The 7,456-nt window shown below is 34.7% G+C and overlaps 1 non-coding gene across 1 annotated transcript; it reads left to right on the forward strand.

Moving 5' to 3' along the window:
• Positions 1-751: 751 nt before the first annotated feature.
• Positions 752-823, forward strand: Trnat-ugu. The gene has a single exon. It is a non-coding gene; the product is annotated as a tRNA-Thr (tRNA).
• The last annotated feature ends 6,633 nt before the right edge of the window (positions 824-7,456 follow it).

The following is a 7,456-nucleotide window of genomic DNA, read 5'->3' on the forward strand; positions in this document are numbered from 1 at the left end:
CATGCGCGCAGTTTCCAGTATTCCTCTGCGCAGTGTTGTTATTGTTGTAGTTATTACCACTAACATTTGTTTTTTTATGTTATATGAACCGTTGAATTCCATCAACCTGCGTTGTAGCAGCGTAAGGTATCTCTATATCCCTTGAGTATCTGAGAGGAGATCAGTGCCTCTATTCACTGATATTTTAAAAGTTGGTAACCGTATGCGATCTGACATCTCCATAAAAATGCGCTATACCTACCTACTTGTTTTGGATTCATGGAAATCAGTGGAAGTTGAGATGGAATTTTCTAAATCAGGCTGCAGAAATGCGCGGGAATATGTATTGTAATCCAGGTTGACGATATCTGTGTCTAATGACATCTAATCAAAATGTTATCATATTTATTTCAACTATTTGTTAGGTTTTGTTAGATATAGTAAAGATTTTTACTTTTGGAGATGCGCTAATACGTTTTATTTAAAATCGTCCGGCTGGCAACTTTGGTGGAAAAAGCAATTGCATCGGACAGTTGTTTCCAGCATCGGATAATAGTAATAACTTATTTAAAAGATGTATCTTTTATGCAAAAATGATTTCGTTCAATTCAAGTAACTTTTAAGTGTTTATTATTAAATCGTCATGTTATATACTATATCATGTTTTATTTTATCAGTGTTTTACCGATAAGTTAAAACATGATAAAGAAAACAACATAAGAAAGGTGTCATAGATTAAAATAAGATTTGAAATTCATTCGTCAACGTCATAGCCTCTTTAGCTCAGTGGCAGAGCACTGGTCTTGTAAACCAGGGGTCGTGAGTTCAATCCTCATAGGAGGCATTACGTAAATAAGTTTTTTTTTAAATGACTTTAAGTCACTTTAGTCCTTAAAAATTACCGCTGCCAGCTTCTGGAATCCTGACCTTTGCAAGAATTTTTACACTCGCTTTCTAGGGAATCGATGGTTATAATAGGTATGCAGTGGTGTGCATAGAGGGTATGCACAGGGTATGCAGATGACTTGACGTTTCAAAAGTGCTTGTATAAGGCCTACTTGAAATAAATGAATTTTGAATTTTTTGAATTTGATATAAAATGAAGAAAATCTCGAGTACGAGATATCATAGACTTAAGGATAGGCATTATATGAGTTATAAAAAGCCTTTCCTTCACAAAACAATCTGCCAAAGTGGCCAGCATCGCTCGTCACACGCAGAATTCGGTGTTGCTAACTCTAGAGAACCGAGGCAGTTCTCAATCGAGGCTCCAACTCTTTGCAAAAGAATTCCCGTGGGTACCGTTTGTTTTCTGGGATTAAAAGTAGCCTATCTTAGTCTCCGTCCTTAATTAGTATCCCAAAAAACTTTATACCATAAAATTATGTGGATTGGTTGCTTAGTTAAGGCGTGATGGATAATCAAACAAACACATTCGCATTCATATTATGAATAAGAATAATATCAAAAAGTACATTACAATACATATTCTACAGTCTGTAGCATAAATAATTTTACATGGAAGTAAAACGACGTCGGAAATCTAGTATGCAATATTGGTACCGAGCGGCGCAAAAAAAGAAAAAATCTATCCGAAGGCGACAGGGGGTGGGTGGGGTTAATGGGGACACCCATCTCTAGGTATCTTGATAGACTAGCTTTATAAACGCCTTGCTCTACCCTACCTACTACTTATTTTATAACTTCTCTGACGGCGCATTTTATTTTAATACTAAATGTGTTTGTGACACATGTTTTCATTCGTATTTCATCTAATACCTTTAAAAGAGCAATTCTTGTATCGATTATGTATACATAAATAATCTGCTACGATATAAATTGAAGACGAAGGTACAATTCCTCTACAAGGTTATAATAGCTCAGGTAGAAAATTGGGTGGTCCAGAAAGTACGTTGGGTGGTAAGTAGGACTCCTCGTTGGGGTTCCTCTCCTTCTAGCAAAGGTTGGCAGTAAGCATTGTATATAGTCCTGCCTATTCCTCGCAGGTCGAAATTATGCAGCTGCAATCGCAATTCCGATCCACTCTCCTATATTGCGTAGCCAGGATGTTTTTCTGTGAAAGCCTCGTTTTCTCTCTTCTTTAATTAAGTTTTAGTAGCTTATTTCGGTCGTACCTTTTCACATGACTGAGATACTCATCTTTTCTGATCTTCATGTTCCTCAGTAGTTTGCATATTTGGTTGACACGTCGGAGAACTACTGTATTCAAGATTTTATATGTTCTGAATCTCTAATGCTGCTATTTATTTCCTGAGATCTTCTTGAATAGTCTACAACTCATACCCGTATTGCAGTATAGGCACAACAACAGGTGTTGTCAGTTAATCTGCAGTTGCAGAGTACCATTTTTTTTATTTTGTTACTTACTTCTAGCTACTTTGATTGGATCATTATAATTTCCTGATCGTTTTTCAGATATCATTAAATCACGTACGTAAATTTGTGCACTCTCTCAACATTTTGGCTTGCTACTGTGATGACAATATCAATGGTTATCTAATGGAAACGATCTATCAAAGCGTTATGGTGTCTACTTCTATCAAAGAGTTATCGATTCCAGCTGATGCTGAGCTGAATTCAGAGTGTATTGCACTTTATGGGGGTTTTAATCTTTATAGATATAGCTAATATTCCTGTTTTTTATTTACTAAAGTAAATAAATATATTATTGCCGTGAATTTCATTAAATTTGCCATTAAATCATCAATTAGGCACAACAAATGCGTTCATATAATATACACGATGAACAATGTTAGCTGCTTCGATTAATACATCTTACACCGATGTTTTCCGAGAAGCCGATACAAATATAGATCTGCACTTCAATCCGAGACATTTGTTAGTTATGACTTGGGGACGCATTTGATGTAGGAAAAAGTATGAAATATTTCATTTTTATTAAATTTACACAATATTTATAACACTGCATCTTCTTCTGCATAAAAAATAGAAAAAAGATATTGACTGATCTATCAACGCACTGTTAAAACCACTCGATGGGTTGGAAATTTTAATATTGATAGATGTTATAATATAAATGTCCGCTAAGAAAGAAGGAAGATTTTTGAATATTCATTCCATAAGGTGCCAAAGGGGTTTGAAATTTTTATGAAACTGAATCTTCTATAATTCTTCTGTACGTGTGTATGTTTTGCTCTCTAGAAGGTTTAGATTCCTGTTTGGAGAATCCTGAAAAAAATATTCCTGTGAATTTTCAATAACTTATTTTTTAATTTTAGGGTAGGACAACGTCTGCTGGTCCAGCTATTTTACTAAACGTAGGTTTCTAATCTAACACGTGATTTGACCTTGCAAAGTATGATAGTGAACATTTCCACTGTACAAAATCTTTTAGGGTCGTTTTTTGTAACATACATTGCAAAATTTGGAAAATAATTCACATAAATTTACGAACTCTGTAAATAGAATATTTATGACTACAGTGAAATAAATGTATATAATACTGTTTATATCTTTCTTAATTGAGTTTCCCTGTAGAACTATTTAGGCAATTATCATTATCATCATTATTTCAACCTTTTGACGTTTACGTTTACGTTACGTTTACGCTGTATAGGTTGTTGATAGATATTTTCACACTCAATGGTCTTACCTTATGTCCAGTGACTTTCTTTATATCGTCGTACCACCCTGTTTGGGGTCTAATACGCAATATTTTATAGTTATATACGTATTGTGCAAGAAAATTCAGAACAGGAATTATTAATAAATTTAACTCGATTCGTCCCTGGATCGGATCGGCCAGATCATGAAAGCATTCCAGCGACATTAAACACGAGTTCATTTTCATAGATTTATCGACGCGACGCTACTTATGATTAGCGCTTCTCAAACTTTCTTATAGTTCCAGAATTTTCTTTATTTTAGTTTTTTTTTATTATGAAGTTCACAGTTCAGTTCAAACTTTTAATTAATGTTTACAGTTTTGTTGAAACAGTTCGATTCTAAGAAGAGGTATTAAAGTTTTTTCTGATCCAATGTATTTTGGTACCTACCTACGCATCATCGTAGGTACATACCAAGCTATACAGGGGTTCACTTTACAGGTGCCTTCCAAACATTCATGAGGGATACAACTGTGACTGCAACGCATAAACCTACTGATCTTCGTAATTAACACTGGACAAGCTTTCCCAAAGCGCCACATTTTTTTATTCCACTACAAGTTAGCCCTTAACTTCAATCTCATCTGGTGGTAAGTGATGATGCAGTCTAAAATAGTAGCGGGCTAACGGGCCAGTGGTGTGCACTGGGTTTTTTTTACCAGTGTATGCAGGAAAATTACATAAAACGGCTAAAATCCTCTTCTTATACCAGTTACATATATAAATTTTAGGGTAGGCAGTACTTTTGTGCATGTATGAAATGCACGCCACTGGTCATACTCCTATTCGGTTAGATAAACTATAAAATACCACAAACTTGACAATTTAAATAATAAGTAAATATTACTCAAATCGAAGGATATCCGTTTTACTTTAAAAACTGAACTAAAACGAAATTAAACTGAAAACCATTCGAGTTACGAGTCGATAGCGCACCGCTGCTCCATTGAAAACTCCAGGAAAACATCAATCATTTGACAAACTTAAATATAGAAATCAATCGCCAGCCAAACCGTGAATGTTAAGATTAATCAATGTTATAAAATAGTACACAAGTTTGGAAAGCGTAGTAAAATGCCAATTGCGAATAAAACCGAAGCGCGTATATATTTCCGACGCGCACCTGCCACCTTACAAATCACCCGGTCTCGCTGCCGATGCATCATCGATAGCATATGTTCTAATATACTCTGAACTGTCACTGTTTCTAATAAATGACTACATTCTTAATGTGGAACTGCGTAAATAGATGAGTTATTAGGTATTGCTTTAGCAGATATTTAGATCGATGTGATCTTAGTATCTGCAAAAGCGATTAAAACATGATTTGTTATCATATGCGTCTTCATTTTTTGCGGACAAAGAAATTTACTAGATTCTAGTGGCTTGCCTTTATACCTTTAACGGTTGCTTATTTAATACCTGTAGAACAGCAGCTACATATTTAAATTTTTTAAGGTGTTCTTCAAATTATGAATATTACTAGTTCTTAATACTCTTACAATATCAACTTTAAAAAGCAACTTTTAATTTACGCAGTTAACAACTTGAAAAAGGAACAGCCGTTTACATTTCTTACACAGGATATACTTACAAGTAAGTCCAGATGTACAGATATTGACAGCTTCTATATTTCCATCCTCCACGATTATAGACAGCCGGACAGATACTGATGATAATGTACCAGCTGTCTTGGCACTCCATTACATCACATAGTTGATGCTCCATTGATTCCCTCTATATTTAGTTTTATGATTACTATAAATAGGTCCGGAAGATTCTCGGCCTGGATATGTTATGATGGCTGATGTTTCGATACATTTTGGAACAACATCTCAATAGGACTGTTCTTCCAAAAGATTTTTAAACACAAATTCTATATTCTATTCTATATTCTTTTAGAATAAACAAGGGGCAGAACTAAATTAAATTGCCACCGGATATAATTTAGAAAATATTTATATTTCACATACTATAATATAGTTTAGAACCAGTTTACTCACAGACCGCAATGGAATAGCCATTGCAGTCTGTGAGCTTAAATTACAAACTCCGATACTTTAACTAAATTAAATTGCCACCGGATATAATTTAGAAAATATTTATATTTCACATACTATAATATAGTTTAGAACCAGTTTACTCACAGACCGCAATGGAATAGCCATTGCAGTCTGTGAGCTTAAATTACAAACTCCGATACTTAAAAGATATGGAAGATATATGTACAGTAAAAAAACAAAACTTATGTTCTTAAATTATTAAGTGTGAGTTCAGTAAGTTAAGAAAACCTTTAATTGGTGACCGACAATGGTGATGAATAATACAACACATTGTAATTTGTTCGGTTTAACAGTTTAAATCAAATCTCAATAACGATTTGAATTTACAGGCGTGAACTATCAACAAAAGAGTTCCGGAAAAATCGTAATGTCATTTTAATACCACTCGGGCTACATACCGTAAAGTCATTATCCCAACAAGAGTTTCTGAACGATTTTCATTTGCAGTCTACCAAAAAGTATGTCCACCCTAATCATATGCAAATAAAGTTAAAATTCCAATAGCTCTGATTCTAGGAGAGGTAGACTTAGAAGTGTTACATGTAAAGACAAGCATCCAATACTAGTCATCTATTATTTCAAAAGAATGGAGAATTACGTACGACCGTTTGAAATGAACAACTATAACTATTTCCCAGTTAAACAAACTACGCATGTGTCTTATTGCGATTCCCCTTAAGTTGGTATTAACGATTATATTTAGTTCAGTGACAGTAAAACTTTACGTGGTGATGATTAAAATTGCTCGATTGTCTTCGAAGAGGTGACAATATTTTGTGTAACCGTTTAACACTCTTTTCAAGCAGCTTATGGTGAAATCAAAGTATGATGGGAATTTAAATGATTTTTGATTTTACTTTTATACCTACTTGAACTTTTAGGGATGATAAAAAATAGATTTGGAATGAAGATTATATATTTCGTGTTGTAAAGTCGACTCTTGTGGCCATTGAGTAGTTTTGAGTCGTGTTTATGATAATGAAATTGGATAATGATCAGTGGCGTGCAAACAGGGTATGCACAGGTTATGCAGATGATATAAAATGAAGAAAATCTCCAGCACGAGTTATAAAAACCTCAAAGATAGGCATTGTAAGAGTTATAAAAGGCCTACTTTTAGTTATTTATAACTCGTACTGAAGATTTTCTTCATTTTTAATCATCTGCATACCCTGTGCATACCCTCTATGCACGCCACTGGTCAGGATATGTTATTTCTTCTTGAAATTAATAATTATGTAGTATACCTATAATTTTTTACTTTTCTTAAGGTTCTCACTACGTTTATTTATTGTTAATCTATTAAATCTTTAATAAAGCGACAACGGGCGGGGCCCATGGACCGATGGACCTTGGGGTGCCAAGGATAGATTGGCAACGCTGCTGAAGAGTAGCTGCCACTAGGTGGATAAAGAACACCAGGCGTCAAGGCGGTTGAAATGATGATGACGTCTCGATTCTTCTCATTTTAAATTATTATGCCTGTTCAATGTCTCCCAAAGACATCCCGTGCGCGCAGTTGGCATTATGAAACTCGGCCAAGTGTAAATGATGTCAACCAATCTCGATAATGAAACTCAAAGATTTTCTTTAAATAATTATTCAATGTAAAGATGTTTTAGATAAGGCAGACAATGTTACATAGATCAACGGTGGATCGCCAATAGATCGATCTGGGGGCAGCGACGCGTGCGTTTCCTAGCATTGTTCCAACGCCTGCGACTACCATTTACCTGCATTGTTTGCTTGCAATTATATAGCTTGAAT

The sequence above is a fragment of the Pararge aegeria genome, chromosome 12 (assembly GCF_905163445.1).
Source record: "Pararge aegeria chromosome 12, ilParAegt1.1, whole genome shotgun sequence".
In the NCBI taxonomy this organism is placed as follows: domain Eukaryota; kingdom Metazoa; phylum Arthropoda; class Insecta; order Lepidoptera; family Nymphalidae; genus Pararge; species Pararge aegeria.